Raw genomic sequence first — 17,771 nt, 5'->3', positions numbered from 1 at the left:
TTGACCACTCTGAATCCGGCCTCTCTCCGCTGTCGTGTACAATCTCAATCGATGATGCATCGTCGTCTGGCAAACAATCATGATGCTCATCGACCACAATGATGCCTTCCATTGTGCTTTGTTGTAATACTGAAATTGTAAAATACACTTTTAACACCGACGAACTGTTTTGACTTCCTTCAAATCAAACTATTATCTATACCTACCGATGAACTTAATTCGAGAAATACCGAACCACTTAATGAAAATGCACTACCTTCGAAATGCTGTACTGTTTTGTTTTTTTTTTTTTTTTTTCCTGTGTCCTGAATGTTGGACGGCTCACGGAAAAACGAGTTTATGCATTGATGACTATTTTTTAACCACTTTTGGGAGCTTGTTCGAGCTGTCATAGAGTGGTTGAAATTTATAGCAAAAAAGTGTATACAATTTAGACATTTCCAGAGAAAACCATTTTGTAAAATAAGTGTCTAAATTTTATTCACCAGTGGCTGAAAAAAAACTTGGCAGCAATTATTTTCCGAACCGCAGCGGCCATCATTCATCAACTTTTCGCAGGTAGATAGATTGTTTATATTATTATTATACAATTTAAAACTAACTTATAGTTTTGTTTTCATTTCCAGAGTGCGGTGAGAACTCCAAGATGAAGTCATCATCGTCTAGTGAGCACCAGAAATTGCGGCTTCCTTCGCAATCAAGTGCCGGAACGAAAATAAAGTTTTCTTCCGATTCTGTTTCCGACTTTGGAAACAGGACAGAATGTGTGGGATCAGGCCAAAGAGATGGTCGATGATAATAGTAAGTATACCCGCATAAACGCGAACCATCACATGACCTTACCGATAATGGTTATAAATTGTTTATAATCCCTGCTAAACTTCAACTGAAATGGTTATGGAACCTTACATGAACGTTTGTGTGATAAAGTTTTAACCTTATGTGTTATGGTTTTTTGGAAGCGGACCTTACAAATAATGGGTTGTTAAGAACCATTACCATTCCAAATTCTTGTTTTCTCCATACATTTTCGGAAAGAGAACTATATTAGAACGTTTTTACTTATGGTTTGAGAACATTAATGGTTATGGTTATGGTAGTCAGTAAGGTCCATTAATGGTTTTGTATTATCACTCAACTTTACGTGAAATATATCGTGAATTGGTAATCAGTAATTTACAGGCAACCAATTCGCGATATATTCCACATAAAGTTGATCGATGTTACAAAACCATTCATGGACCTTACTGGTTACCATAACCATTACCATTAATGTTCTTAAACCATAAGTTAAAAGGTTTTAGTAAAGTTTTCTTTCCGAAAATGTATGGAGAAAACAAGAATTTGGAATGGTAATGGTTCTTAACAACCCATTATTTGTAAGGTCCACTTCCAAAAAACTATAATACTTAAGGTTAAAACTTTATCATTAAACGTTCATGTAAAGTTCCATAACCATTTCAGTTGAAGTTTAGCAGGGATTATAAACAATTTATAACCATTATCGGTAAGGTCAATTTATGGTTCGCGCTTATGCGGGTATCTAACAAGGTACATTGTTTTGTTATTTCAAAACTTTTGATTCCCACTACATAGGGCTTCAAACGGCAGCACAATGATCCGGATCGAGTTCGCCGGGCAATGGAACGGGAAGGTCGACGAAACGATCGCGAAAACAAGGAAACATCCGATTCCGGATTTTGCTAAGGTGTTCCGTGATCGGACTACACTGCTTTGTACGCAATTAGGATAGATTCACCAGGAGCAGCATGTTCCCAACATTGAATCACCACCAAGGGCAGAAACAACGCCACCACAGCAGAGTATCTTCCTGACCATTGCCAACCATTGCCGATATGAACAGCCTCGCGAATCACATGATGGATTCTGCGTTGAAACCAAGGGGACCAGCCGGCAGCAGAAGAACGGAGTATTCCCCGGTCACCGTGTACAAGGTCACTAAGGCGGTAGACCAAACAGCAACACGAACCAGAATCTTGAAATAAACGTTACTTTTTATTGGATTTTATTCGATTGTAATTTATAATAATATATGTTTAAAATAAACGAAATCAGGCATTTAAATTCCTTCCAGTGCATACAATCTAACCACTTTTGAGAATAACGTCTTTATTCATTAATGATTAAAATTTAATCACTTTCGAGAAAAACGTGTTTATTCATCCGATGAGTAAACAGCGTTTATTCATTTTATGAATATTGACGAGTGCACGGATGGATTTGAGTTCACTCACTCGACAAAAAGTGACACAACAGCGGGGCCCTGTTTACTAAAAATGAACACATATGTGTTCATTTTTAGTAAACAGGGCCCCGCTGTTGTGTCACTTTTTGTCGAGTGAGTGAACTCAAATCCATCCGTGCACTCGTCAATGTGCGGGTTTTCTCGAAACTGGTTAAAGTTTAAACATTAATGCATACTTTTTTCTTAGCGTGAGCTCAGACCAATTACGTTTATATAATAAGGTCTGGGGCCAAAGGGCTTATTAGTGTTAGTGAATGTGCAAATGTTTAGTGGTGTTCGTATTTTATTGCAATGTTAATCTTTTTACACGAAACAGCTGTTGGCAGTGACGTATTTCTATCTGTTCGGAGATGTTCAGCAATGTTTACAACATTTTTGCTACTAACACCAGCAAGCTGCCTGTTGGCCCAGACCTTATATAAATGTCATTGGGCTCAGACCTAGGCGAGTAAGAGAGGTGCCACAGTCGGGAAAAGTGTTAGTTTGTTTACTTAAATGAACCATGCCCATTTTGTTATGGCAAGCTTGCTATAAGAAATGCTCCTCGTGTTTATTAGCGAAATTCACATCAAAGATTGATTAATTGAGTAGGAAATCAGTTTGGCACGGCATTTGTGACCAACATACACCTTCCGGTCGTACGAAACAGGTCAAAAACAGTCCAAATCCGCAGATAAAAATTTTTGTTTTGAATTTCTGTATGGCAAAATAGTGAACTTTTCGTGAACATTAACGGTAAAGAACTCACCAACACTGGGAGACCGTGAGTTCCTGCTTACCTGTCATTTACCATCTTGGGCTCAGACCGATCACCGTCCACACTCAAAAATATTACTAAACAAAGATAGATTAAAATTTAATCCATTTTCGGTTACGTAATGTTTATACATTGATCTGCATAAATTTCACATAAAAATAATACTAAGTTCGAATAACGGAGAGAAATTCGTTCAGTGTACATAAACAAATAATGTTAAATTTTAAATTACTTCAGTTCAACGTCATGTCTTCTATCATTTTTCCTCATCGATCTGTTCGTTTTCGGTCGCCTGGCTGATAGCTTGTTTGGTGAATTTATTGAAAACCGTCATGGAAAAATACTTTATGAAGGTATTATTTGGAAGAACCATAGGTAGGTTGATAAACATATTTTGAAAACCAAAGAGCTGACATCAAAATTTTATTTTCAATTATGCTGTAATTTTGTTCGTTTCTGTTCCGTGCCGTGATGTCGTTGTCAATACTACACCTAATGACACCTTCCAAAGCGATGATAATGGTGATAAACAGCAGACACGAAAGCTCTATTGCTGTAACGACAGCTTGGAGATTTCTCGATGAACATTTCAAATGGTCCTATCTGCTTTGATCGATTCTCTTCATCGACTTTCTCTTTCGTTAATAACTCAGCTGCAAAACCTTTCCCTGTTGTATTTGACGTTTTGGACGCTAGATAAGAACCTCCTTTATCAAACTATGTGGTAGAATTAACGCGAAATCTGTTTGCATAGCAGTGGTTATGAAAAGAGAAAGTCGATGAAGAGAATCGATCAAAGCAGATAGGACCATTTGAAATGTTCATCGAGAACTGATTGATTTCAATCAGTTGGTATTCTGTTTTTGAGGGTTGAGAGAGAAGTATTTCAAGCGGAAGATGAGTTTAACGATTACGATCCAATTACCGGCGGGGATATTTGTTACCGATCAATGCGCATGGAATTTTCATGGTTCAAAATAGTGATTTAGCTCCACCAAGTTCAAACGATTTCAAATCAGCTCCTGATCATTCTCACAAAATTTGCTCTCATTAGGATGCGAACTCATACTGCACTTGGCCCTTTGAAGTTTATGTGGGAATTGAAAAATTGAACGTTATTAATTGATTAGGAAGATGATGTTCTTCTGACATGGTTCATTTACTACTCAGCAGACAACATTGGAATAATAGGACCAAAAAATCGAGGCTATTACGTCATAAGGGCAAGATGCAGTGTGTTGCCCTGAAAACAGCCGATTAATCCTACCAGCAAGTTATCAACTTGGAAATTAATTAAAACAAATGTTCTTGACATTCAATTAAAAAGTGGTTTTCAACAAAGTTGTAACTGGGAAATTTTCACGTAAGAGCTACCGGGGGGGCTCTGATGGACAACTTTTCCGTAAATCATATGGTGCAGGGCTAGAACAATGAGGACAAAAAATACACTTTTCTTAGAGTAATTCCCATATAAACTTCAAAGAGCCAGTGCAGAATCAGTTTGCCACCAAATTAGCACAAATTTTGGGATATTGATCAGCCTGATTTGGATCCGATTGATCTTGGTGGATCACATTGATAGGTATTTTGCAGCTGGCAGAGAACCAATAGTTTGAAGGGCCCTTTAAAAAAACTTCGTTGTTGAAATTGATTCGTGTGACTTCATCCATCAGTATTTTCAGCCTTTCAAGCTGTAGCTGACATCACTAGTTAATTCAAACATGTACTTAAATTTGAGAACTGTTCAAATATATTTAGACAAAAAGCATGCTGTGTTTGTCCCAAGTAGTAGTCAACCTGAAAATATGATGAGAAATAAAAAAACTGGATTGTAAATTTTGGGATGAATCCAACATATTTGTCACACTCAACGGTCAGTATCTGAATCGAAAACCATGTTTTCCAAAATGTTTATTTAGTAGGCTCAATATCTTTGAAAGCTCTGCGGAGCCGAAGGACTAAACAAATATTACAATGGAGATCTAAATCGGTTTCCTATATTTTTTGTTGTGCTTGCAACGCATCGAATCTCGACAGATCCGCAAACCCTTTCTGCCGAGGATGTTGATGTTCGTTTTTGCATGCTTTATCGGCCTCCTGAGGGCACGTCCATTATCACCACCTCTTCATGCAGCACCTCTACCACAGCCACAACACCAGGGTACGAACTGCTATCCGAGTTGCAAGGAATTTTGTAGTTCTACAAGAAACTTCGTGGTACTACAGGGAACTTTTTAAAAGTTTAGGAAACTTTCTTGAAGTGCAGATTTTTTTTAAAGTTCAGCTAACTTTGTAGAAGCTCACCGAACTTCAGTGAACTTCGTAGAGTTTCATCGAACTGGTTCGGTAACTCTTGTTCTACGTACCTGAAAAAAGTTATAAGACAACGACACTTCATACAACTCGCAGCTCGTAATTGACAGTATGGGCTGAATGAGGCTATTTATACTGTCGCTAATGTGATTAGTAACACTTATGCTTCGTTTGACTCTAATGTTCCGTTAACTGTTTTCACTAGAACACTGTACTGATTTTGAATGTTTCTTTGGTATTATTATTATATTTTGTTTTATGCATTAAGACCAACATATGTCAGATGAATCATGAGCTAAATTTAGTGAAATTATTTGAAGTTCTGAGGTCATGGAAAAGTTCAGAAAACTTCGTAGAAGTGGGAACTTTATACAAGTTTAGGTATCTTCGTAGAAGTTAATTGTTTAATGGCAGGGAACATCTTTATTATTCAGGGACCTTTTTATAACTTCAGAGCTTTGATGAAACCTCATTGACTTGAAATAGTTCAGAGAATTCCGCACAAATTCAGAAAATTTCATGCGTCGAACTTTGCGGAAAATCAACGAGAAACGTAGACGTGAAGCAAGCTTTGATGAAGTTTTGTGGACTGCGTAATAATTCGAGGAACTGCGTATAACTTCATAGAAGTACAGGGCATTTTGAAAAAGTTCAGGGAATTTCGTAAAGAAAGAAGACTTCAGGGATCTTCGTTTCAGTTTAGGGAACTTCATAGCAGTTTGTCAGAGATCTTAAAAATCTCAATGAACTTCCTGAAGATGAAGATTTTGGACCACCGTTTAATTTCAAGGTGCTTTGAAATTTGAGTATATTTTCTAAAACTTGAGGAAATTTTGTAGATGTTCAGGAAACGTTGCATAAGTAACAGGATATTCTTTCAGATATGCTCCCTAGACAGCCAGGAAATTTTAAAAGATCAGCATTTACTGATGTTCTTCTGATCTGAATTAGCGAGTTGCTAAAGAAAGGCTGGCTTAAGAATGTGCTTAAGTTTTTGAATTTTTCAAATGGATAGATCAACTTTCAACACGGTATTTTCCAAATTTAAACCATACACTCTGGCAACATAGTGATTTGATTGGTTGATCTGTTGCAGGTTGTAGCAATGGCTGTACCACGTTCTGGTTTGTTGTATCGAGATGGTGGCGCTTGGTGGTCACTTTGTGGAATTGGTGCCGATACTCAGGCACTTCTTTCTGACACTGTTGGTATACAAAGGCAAGGTCGCCCATTATCTAACCGAAAAGGTTATTTCTTCTTAGCGATTACGGACATCGACCCGAAAACGATGCCGTCGAAACCCGCAGAGCAATGGTCAGTAGAAGCCACCTAGATCCTACCGTGCCAACCAGAAAGCGATTTGAAGGAACGGTACAGAAGTTCGGTAGACTTGGTGATATTAATAATTGGAATGGTAAATATATCACTGCACTGGTCTACACGCTCATCTGAATTAAAGCCAACGATGCCCGCTCATGTCACTATTTTGCTGCAGCTATTTAGCATAGACCACGCCATCACCCAGTGGGTCACCGCTTCTGTTATAGAATTTATCTGAATGCTCGATCACATGAGGCACATTAAAAAAAATCTGAACATTTTTAAAGTAATGGTAACAAAGTACAAGTGAAAGCGTAAAAGTAATACGCCAAGAAAAAAATGTTCTGCAAAAAATTCTTTCACCCATTGAATTATCATAACATTGCTGCATTCGTAGCATTCCGATATAATCTATTCATATTTTGAATCCCATCTAACAATGTATACCAGGTGTGTTGCCGATGAATGGTTAAATTACGTTGAAAATGTGTAAGCGTCTTGCAACGGTCAAATCTCCGTACTAAACAATACCGATACACTTTTTGTAGAATTTTTGTCCATTCTATATTTTGAAAATAGCGTGTCAAAAGATGTTAGTCATGCAAGTAAAGTTTAGTGTAACACCGGAAAAAATAAACAAAGAATATTCTAATTGACCAGCAAATTAATGGCTTTTGCTATTAGAGGATTTCAAGAATTTAAGCACTGCAAATATATGCTACCTTTCCTCTAAAATAGGAATGGTTTGTGCAAACGCAAATGAAATGTCGGTCAAAGCAACCAAGTTTCAACAGCCTGTATTTCGCTTACCTACACCTTCCAGAACTTCGAGCTCTGCAGTTCTAGCATTAACCGTAGCACATGAGATGAGGCACATGAGATTTTTGGGTGTCGCATTTGTTTCTCGCTCGTATCTTATTCTCGCGTGTCTCTTTCTCGCTCGTCACATGTTGTTTTCGTTGCGACGGGAGACGGTTTGTTGAGAGTCTCGGCAGCACATTTTTGCACACACGAGGAAAATGTAACTCTGCAGTGGTTTGCAGTACTCCAGTACAGTGTACTCGGATCTCTCGATATTGTATTTTGTGCAGTGGTAGAGCAAGTGTTCTAGATCTTCTTTTTCGTCGCATAGGTCACAGTTGTCGTCTTCTTCCCAACCCCATTTGTATCTTCTTTCTTTGGTGTTGGTGTGTCCTGTCCTTATCCGGTTCAGGATGATGATTTCTTCGAAGTTAAGATTTAGTCCTTAAAACCAAATCTTTTGTCCTGGTTCTTCCATAAACCCAAAATGCCAGATGCCTTTTTCTGTTGATGTGATCTGGTATGCCGATTTCCAGTCTGCCCATGTATCAGTTTTTCCAAGTTTGATTGCGTTCGCGAGGGTCAGTCTGTTGAATGTTGTTTGTGGACCGTGTGTAGCTTGAACGGCTTCTTGGTCAGCTTTTTCATTTCCTGGGATACCCTCTGGTGGCTGGGTATCCACTGAAGGATGATCTTGATGCCCTTGCTGTCCTGGAGCGATTTTGTGATTTCCCAGGCAAGGTAATTCTCTATCGTCTTCGTCTTGTTGCGTATGGTCTGGCAGGCTCCACGGGATTCAGTGAAGAAAACAGCTTTCGGATATCCCCCCTATTCTGCGAGTTACGTGACTGTCTCTCACCGGTGAGGTGACAATAGTCACCTCGTGTGAGGTGACTCTCCATTTGATTTGCATGGAGAGTCACCTCACACGAGGTGACAATTGTCACCTCACCGGTGAGAGAGAGTCACGTGACTCGCAGAATAAGGGGATCGTTTCTTCTTGGCGATTTCGATGGCAATGAGTACCGCCAGCAGTTCTGCATTGGTGATTAAAAAATTGGGGTTGACCTTCTCTGTAACAATTTGTTGGTCTGTGCAGTCTACAACTGCTAGGGCTGTGCCCGTTGCCGTCTTCGAGGCGTCCGTGTAGATATGGTTGAAATCTTGGTAGTACTGGTTTTTGGTTTCCAGAAATTTTTTTCTCCAGAATTCTTGACTGTAGCCTTCCTTCTTTTTTTGCTCTTCGAAGAGCTTCTCTTTGATATTTCTGGCTAACGTTGAAGTCTGAGTACAGTACTTTCTTCTGTCCTGGAAAGCCATGTTGGGATCCTTAGGCTGTGAACCATTTGCCGAGTTAAATTTAACTCGTGGTTAAAAGTGACATTTCGAAAGTTATTTTCTATGTACGAAAATCCCCGTGCTGTCGATCGACCGGTTTTCGACCCACGGTTGTCAAAATTTAACTTCTTGTCTGTCAGAAATAACCATGCTCGGATAGCAGGGTTCATCGATAACTTTCCATCTGTCAAATTTTAACCAAAAGTTAAAAAAAAAATCGCCAAATGGTTCAGAGCCTTAGGATCCCGAATAGAAATTGTAATGTAGGAAACATCAGCAGACATCTTCAATACATTAAATTTTAACGTGTATTGCCGTAACCTTAATGTATTCAGACTTCAGTGTGACGTCCAAGTACATAAAAATACATTAGCCTCAAACGTTACATCAGAATCAAACGTCTTGACGATGTAAAATTTGACATCAGAATACATCCAATGACAGCAGAACCTAAAGTTAAACGCTGGCCAGACTGAGCAGTTATAACATGTTATAACGGTTGGCAAATTATTGCAACACAGAAACCACCATCAAGATAGTGCTATAACATGTTATAACTCTGTAGTCTGAACGTACTATTACATTAGAATCAAACTTCATCACGATGTAAATCACAAACGAAGTGACAGACGACTAACTGGCGAAGAAATCAATTAAAATAATGTGGTTCGCTGTAACGTATTTTTTGTTTTGATTTGAACATAGTTGATTTTGTGTGCAATATAATCTTTGACAGTGTGCAAAGAGTGTATCATTTTGTCATTTTTTTATGCATTTCAGTTTAGAGTAGAGTGAAAGAGATAGAACCAAAACATTCTAGTACATTTAGTGTTGCCATGTGGTACACTCCAGTAGTAGTGGTGTTGCCAGTGATGCCAGTATTCCAGATTTATCTGGATTTTCCAGATATTCAGTCGTCTAGCCAGATACACAGACAGATCACGTTTATATCCAGATTTTTTAAATATGTTCCAGATTTTCCCAGATTTTTTAAATGTTTTGCTTTATAAATATCCCTGCAATTAATGGACCACCTAATCAAAAATAAAAAAAGCCAAACATACTACTTTAATTACTAAAGGCCATCAACGTTGGCCATTATTGCAACATCATACATGGAATTGTTACAACATGTTTGCAATGGGTTGCAGAATCATGAAAATTTAGACATTTTCTAAACATTATTGGCTGTAAAAAATCTAAATTTTTTTAAAAATATCGAGCCAGGATTTTTTTTTTGTTTTTGTTTAGATTTTGGCTATAATTATTTTTTTTTTGAATCCTGGATTTATAAAAATCATTATTTCAATATGGAGGAATTTTCCTAATTTTGGAATTTAGAGAAATCGAAAACTGTTCAGGATTGAAAACAACAAATTGAGTTTTGGAAAATTAGCAAGGCTTTTGTGAATCTAAACAACCACCATATTTTTGAGGATAAGTAATTGGATTTCTAAATAGAGTTTTAAAGTACCAGTGAACATTGAGTTACCTTAGCAGTCTGTAATACTTTAGAATTCTGAATTGGCCTAGATTTCAGAATTTTAAGGTAATTCTGAAAATAGTTTACAGTGAAGTGTAAGTATGCAGTCTGTGCAACCTTTGATTGAAGTGAAGGCGGTATAAATTGTCTTTTGCAAACTCTGATGACAATTGCATGGAGATTTTGTGAAGAAAGGAAATAGTTAGAATTCGGAAAAGAAATCATAGAAAATTCTTAACATGCTTAAGGAGAATGCTGATATGAATCGTGAAAATAATTTCAATGGAATTCTGTCCAATGATTTTATGGAGATTATGTTTTATCAAGTTTTAAGAAATCTGGAAATTTCTGGGATACTTTCAAGGATATTTTGGCTAAATGAACACTTAGAGTATACTGAAGAGAATAAGTCTGAGAAAGATGTGACGGTCATTCTGAAGAGCGTACCAAGGAAGTTATTAAGAATATTCTAAGGGAATTTCATAGAGAAAAATTTAAACAAAATTATCACAATTCTTGGAAATTATTACCAGTTTGAGAGAATTGTGGAATCAGAGAGTGGTTTATAAGAGATTAAAAGAGATAATGCTAAGCACTCTTAGAATGTTACTGAAAAAGTATGGATATTATCAAGATTAGTTTAGGGGAATCCAGAATAGAAGTATGATGAAATTCTAGGATGATTCAAATTGAACTCTGTAAATGAAGTAAATTCAGACTAAAAAAAAAATTCATGATCTGGATCCCAGTAAAAAATAAATTCCAGAATTTAGAATCATTTCAAGATCCTGAAACTTCAAAAACGACACTTTCAGACTTTCATTATAGTTATATAATAATATTATTCTTTGGCATAAAATTATTAATAATGGTCATGTGGAGTTACCCGTAGTTTAAGTAAACTGTGTGTGAGTACGACGGTGTTAGGCTTTGATTCTCACTTCAGCAAAGAGAATTTTAGTTAAACATAAAATTACCTACTGGTCTACCGAGTGTTGTGAGTTGTATGATGTCAAGAATGAAATTGGAAGTATGATCAATCGCAGAGTAATATTATAATTATTCAAAACTAATAAAAATTTTAAGACATATTCTGGTACTGCATCAAATATTCAGGACTAAATCGACTATTAGTTTTAAAAAATCATCCCATCAAAGTTGCTTGCCTATTTGCTGCTTCAGAATCCTAGAAATATTTTCTGCAGTATTTAACCAAAAAATTAAATCAATTTTGAAATGCTGCGTAATGGATGTTTAAACTTTTTGGGAACACTGTTTCAATACTTTTCTTAACTTTTGGATGATTTTAGTAGTGCTAACAAGTTGGTTTTATATATTTTTTCAAACATGGATTTCATAAACATTCTGATAGACTTTGAATAAATTCCAGATGATCATACTGACCGATTTTTACTGGAGATTGACAAATCACTTTGATTTCAGTAGCAGTATGTTAAAAACAGGATGTTTGGAGCATTCCAGATTTATCCAGATTTTATATTTAGACTGGTCCAGATTTTTCAGAAAATGACCTGGCAACGCTGGGTGTTGCCATGTGGTACACTGAAAAATTACATTAGCAGGTGCGTCACCAAAGTTTTCGAGCCGCTCCGTCTGTCACTTCGTTTGTGGATGAAAGCATAGAGTTGATAGTTCCGTTAGATTACGGCAGTGTGAAGATTGCATATAGATATTAGAATAGCGAGCTAGAACAACTTTTAAGGAAGGTACAAATCGGTTTTTTCATCTCTCTTTACCAAACTCCCCCTTTGGAAATGGATGGTGAGGGGTGTACCCCCCCGCCACCACTGGCAAAAAGAGATGAAAACCGACCCGTTCAAGTACCAACAGTGTGTTTGAAACAGTTCTACCGATTTTTTACCGCACTTCAGTTGTTATTTGAAGGAAGGCATCCAGTCGTAGGTTTGGAAATTGCAACTATTGTTTACCCCTACCACGATATGTGCTCCTGTCATCGTCGACTTGACGATCTCGAGGGGACACGGGTGGGATAGGTGCTGCTACTGTACCTTTCGACCATTGACAGTAATTGATGATATGCTCCCATCCAGAGTTATGTACTAAAACATATAGTCAAAGTATGAGAATTAACTTTTTCAATGCTTTCAATTGTACAAAGCATTAGAGCTAGAAACAAGATCTTGTAAACACTACACACCTTAACTGGTAGTTTGCTAAAAAAAATGCTGCAACAATCGTCAAGCTTGCTGTAATGTCACCAAGTGCCTCGTCACCTACCAAGTGCCTCGTCACCTACAAATTGGCGCCTATGGCAGTGGTCTAATAACTTTCAGCGCGCTAATGGCATAGTTCCCCTGCCGCATAGAGAGTTGCCGCAATGATATTAGCACAAACGAAGTGACAGACGACTAACTGGCGAAGAAATCAACTAAAATAATGGGGTTCGCTGTAATAGAATTTTCTTTGAAGTTTGTGCCATCAGCCACCAGATGGGCTAGTATTTTTGTTTTGATTTGAACATAGTTGATTTTGTGTGCAAAATGATCTTTGACAGTGTGAAAAGAGTGTATCATTTTGTCATTTTTTTATGCATTTCATTCAGTTTAGAGCGAGAGGGGAGACTCTATCTTCGATGCAGAAACGATTTTGTTTTGCTGTGCTTAACTGCACGTACGATGAGTAGATTTTAAGAAGATTGATGAATATAACAGGTTCATGTTGTCCAAAAGAAGAGCGGTGTGAGTCTTGACGCAATAGGAACGTTGAGCGTAGAAATCTGCTTGGCGCACGAAAGTTCAAGCAAGAGAGTAAGTGGGTAGAGTCAATTTCACCACTTAATAACTTCGCGACGAATGTTGCCTGTTGAATTTGTCGCCGTTGTTGTAACGTGTCCATGCTTAGCAAGCGACATCTCTCAGCATACGGAGGTAAGTTTAGTGGATCTCTCCAAGGAAGTTGTCTTAATGCTCGACGAATGAATGTTTTTTGGATACGTCACATCGTTGAAGAAGATTGTGAACAGCAATGGTCCTAAATTGCTGCCCTGGGGAACACCGGAGGTTGCAGCAAATGGTGATGAAGTGCACGAACCCAGCTTGACACGAAGTGTTCTGTTGGAAAGATATGATTTCAGCCAATCAACCAAACCATCCGAAATTCCCAGGCGAGACATTTTCCGAAGAAGAATACCATGACCGATGCAATCGAATGCCGCTTTCAGATCGGTATAAACGGTATCAACTTGAGCCCTATTTTCCAAGTGATTTATACATGTTGAGGTGAACTCCAGCAAATTTGATGTAACTGAGCGTCCTGGCATAAATCCGTGTTGCGTTGCTGAAATGTAGCTCTTGACATGAAAGAAGATAGCATCGTTCACAATGATCTCGAATAAATTTGAAGCTGCAGATAGACTTCTTATGCCACGATAATTTGTCGCGTCACGTTTGTCGCCCTTCTTATGGACAGGGAACATAAAGGAATGTCTCCATATTTCGGGGAAAACTCCTTGGTGCAACGAAGCGGTAAAGATGCGAGCTAGGGGATCAGCTACACCATCAGGACCCGGTGAAACAGATTTCTTCAACTTCCTAACAGCTTTAACGACATACATATTGCTAACCACAAATGTACGCAAATCGATGAGACCCTCAGGAACATTGCAAGCCGCTCTTTCTACTTCATCTGCGTTGGCGGCTGAATCCGAAAAAAACAGAACTGAAGTGGCGGGAAAATAGATCACACGATTCGAGCATATAAGTAGACTCCAAATAGTCAAAAAATACGGATGAAGGAATATTCGACGATTTTCGCTTGGAGTTCACAAACTTCCAGAAGCTCTTGGGATTTCTACGTAAATTGGTCTGGACACGCAAGACATATGACTTGTATAGGGTTGAATTAAGCTTACGATAGGCGTTGCAAGCGCGATGAAAGTTGCGTTTCGTTTCAGAAGTTCGATGTCGGCGAAGTTTACGCTGCCAGGAATTTTTATCGCGTTTCAAAAGCCGCAGGAGAGGAGAACTCCAAGCAGCAGATATAGGAGGTTTTCGTCTTGGAGTGTTATCGGTGAGCCAATTGCAAATTATGTTGCAAAATTGTGCTGCCATATCGTTGACGTCATTTGTTGCCAGAATACTGCTCCAATCACAGCTCATCAGGAACTCGTTGAGCATGACGAAGTCGATTTTTGAGTAGTCGAGCGTATGTTCACCAGCATCAAGGGATTCCACACGGTCAACACAATCGGATTGAGTTGGTAAGGAGAATAAAATCGGTGGATGATGCAAATCAATAGCCAGCAATGGGGACACCGCTTCGTTAACTACAATGTTGCAATCGGAATCACAGAAAACCAAATCTAGGATGCGCCCAAGGTGATTGCGAATAGAGTTGTATTGCCGGATATTCAGGAAGCTCGTTCCATCCATCAGAGCAGCACTGGCAGCAGACGTCGTGGAAGGATCAAGGTTTAAGATTCCATCATCAAGACAATCCCATGCTATGTGTGGTTGATTGTAGTCACCACAAGCAAGCAAAAGGTCACCATCTGGAGTTGCATCACGTAATTCACGAAGAGTAGCTAAATGGGCATCGATAACACCTACGTCCCGACTACGATCTGGAGGAATATATACAGCGCAAAGCACGAACCGCTTTCCGCGAATACAGGCAGACACACTTACATGTTCCAGGTTACTACCATTAATAGTCTTTATCTCAACAGACTTGTAAACGCTGGCCACGGCAATAAGCACTCCTCCAAACTTCGCTTTCTGGCTATTACGAGCGCTGCGATCGCAGCGAAATACATTAAAGTCAGTATCAAAAAGTTGCAGTGAGTTGATGCTGTCGTCAAGGCCCGTTTCTATCAATATGATGACATCGTAATTGCAATCACATACCGCTACAACCAGGTCGTCAATTTTGGTTCTTAGACCACGTACGTTTTGGAAGTAAAGCCAAACATCGTTGTCACCAGCAATTCAATGGGTAAAATATCAAATTTGCGGTAAATTTGAAAAAAGGTAACTTGGAGTGTAGAGCGCACTGCCCACTGGACGATTCTGAAGCCTGGCCAAGTGAGTGGGTTACGGGTTTATTTGATTGTACGTCATTTTCAAGTTATATATAGATACATTCATACCATTGGCATTTTGTATTTGAGATAAGACAGAGACAGGATGCAGAGGGCCCGCTTAGGGGGAGCGTAACCCGTGTTATGGCTTCCATTTATTAGATAGTTCAGATAGGCTGGAAATGATAGGTTCATGGTGAGAAAATGTACCATATGGTACCCGTTCACTGATCAAAATTAAATTAGATTCAAATCGTAATAAGGGGTTTGACGATGATTTGTCAAGTTTCATTTTGCATTTGCATATAATTGTAAGTTTAGGTTTGCTTTTGTAATTGTAAGATAGATAGTTTGGCTCAATTGAAACATTGAGTTGTATAAACTTGACGAATCATACCTCTAAAATAGTAGTAGTTACAGTGCCGCATTATCTAACAACCACTGCCTGCAACTAATGTTGGAGGGGTCGGCAGGGCTGACTACGAATCAAAACTAACATAACTCTAATAGTACGTTCAGACTACAGAGTTATAACATGTTATAGCGCTATCTTGATGGTGGTTTCTGTGTTGCAATTATTTGACAACCGTTATAACATGTTATAACTCTCCAGTCTATACAGCGTTTAACACTGAAATGATCCCGAAACTAACGCTCATTCATTGCACTTTGAGTCATAAAGTAGTTTTATATATTTTCCTACTAATCTATCTACACACTTAGTTTTGACGTAGAACTACGTCTTTGTCGACTATACTGGGGTGCAAATCAAAAAATATGTGTGATAAAGGAGTGTTAGGTTTTGATCGCTTGTAACTTTGTCATTTATAGATGAAATTAAAATGCAAACACGCCAATCGATAGGATATTACATTACGAACCTGTTGAAATAAATATTTTTCCAATTTTTCTGCAATTAAACTATTGAAAGCATACAAATGATAATTTTGTCACTGATTTCATGAAATAAGCCTTTTTCACAAACCCAGTCATCATAAACGAATACCACTTGGTTGCACATCATTCTGCTTGAACCTGAAAAGATATAAATCAGTGCTGCTCTCATGCCACTGCTCATTACCGCTTCGGACGGCGTGGCACTAGGTCCTACATCAAGCAGGACTAGGTTAGCGGCTAAAGGTGGATCACGGCGTATCCACCACAATGAGGAATGAGACTTGAAAAAACGTGCATGTAAAACCCCCTCCCCCTCCCCCTTAACAATAACCCGAAAAAGACATGGACATTGTATGAACAATTAATTTTTTACATGCAGAGCTAACATTTTCAAAAAAAAATATTGCTTAATAGGAGACATACACTCGATGAATTACCAACTACTGACAGTAAAACATATCTGGTACCTCTAATATATGCAATTATATTAACATCCAAAGTCCATCCTCTTTTACATATTCTGCACAAAAGAAACTTTTTGCTCCACCCCATTCATAAAAAACGGCGGGAAATCCTACCAGGTTCTGAACCTGAAAAGATATAAAACAACGCTGCTGTCATGCTTTTGCTCGACCATTCTCTGCTTGAACGTCAAGCAGTACAGTTCGGTCTTTGCTCGCTCTGTCGAGTTGTTCTAAAGTTTCTAGTTTTTTCCAAACATTCGCAGTTTAATCGCGTCGTCAGTAGTGTCAGTCGCTTCGTGTGATGGGAAGACAGCGCTCCCGGAGCAGGCTCCGAGAGAAAACGGAGAAGCAGAACAGCGGTGAGGGTAGCTTGAGTGTACCTATTTCGAATAGGTACGCTACTCTTCCCACCGATGTAGGGAATCCCACCTCAGCCACGGTGAAGCGGTCTAAGAAGAGGAAGAAAAATCAAGGCCAGTCCGATGGTGCGAGTGGACGGGACGATGCCATCGCGACGAACGTCAGCGTCATTGGTGATTTCGGCGACGCCGTCGACAACGAAACTGCTGCCAGCCCGAGTGCAGCAAAAATGAAGCTTCCTCCACTGGTGGTGAAGCAAGTCCCACTCAACACGCTGATTGGCGATCTTTCATCGCTGGGCGTTGCAGCTGAGTTTAAGCTCGGCAGGATCGGCACCAAGGTGATGCTCCGAACCAAAGCGGAGTACGAAGTGGCCGTGAAATATCTGAAGGATACCAAGGCGGAATTCTTCACGCACGACATCCCCGGTGAGAAGCCCTTCAAGGTAGTCATCAGGGGTCTACCAAACTTCGACCCCAAGATGGTCGAAGCCGAAATCAACCGGTACAAGCTAGCCCCAATCGCTGTCTTCCGAATGACAAGGAGAGATGAAAACGTGAAGACGTACCCAGATTGTCTTTTCCTGGTGCACTTCCAGAAAGGGACGGTGACGCTCAATGCGCTACAAGCCATCCGATCGATCTACTCCATCATCGTACGGTGGGAGCCATACCGTGGCGGTCATCGTGACGTAACGCAGTGTCAGAGGTGCC

Source organism: Ochlerotatus camptorhynchus, unplaced genomic scaffold (assembly GCF_037179485.1).
Source record: "Ochlerotatus camptorhynchus isolate MF236.1 unplaced genomic scaffold, CSIRO-AGI_Acam_v1.1 ptg000314l, whole genome shotgun sequence".
Lineage (NCBI taxonomy): Eukaryota > Metazoa > Arthropoda > Insecta > Diptera > Culicidae > Ochlerotatus > Ochlerotatus camptorhynchus.
Note: the sequence above shows the minus strand (reverse complement) of the source record.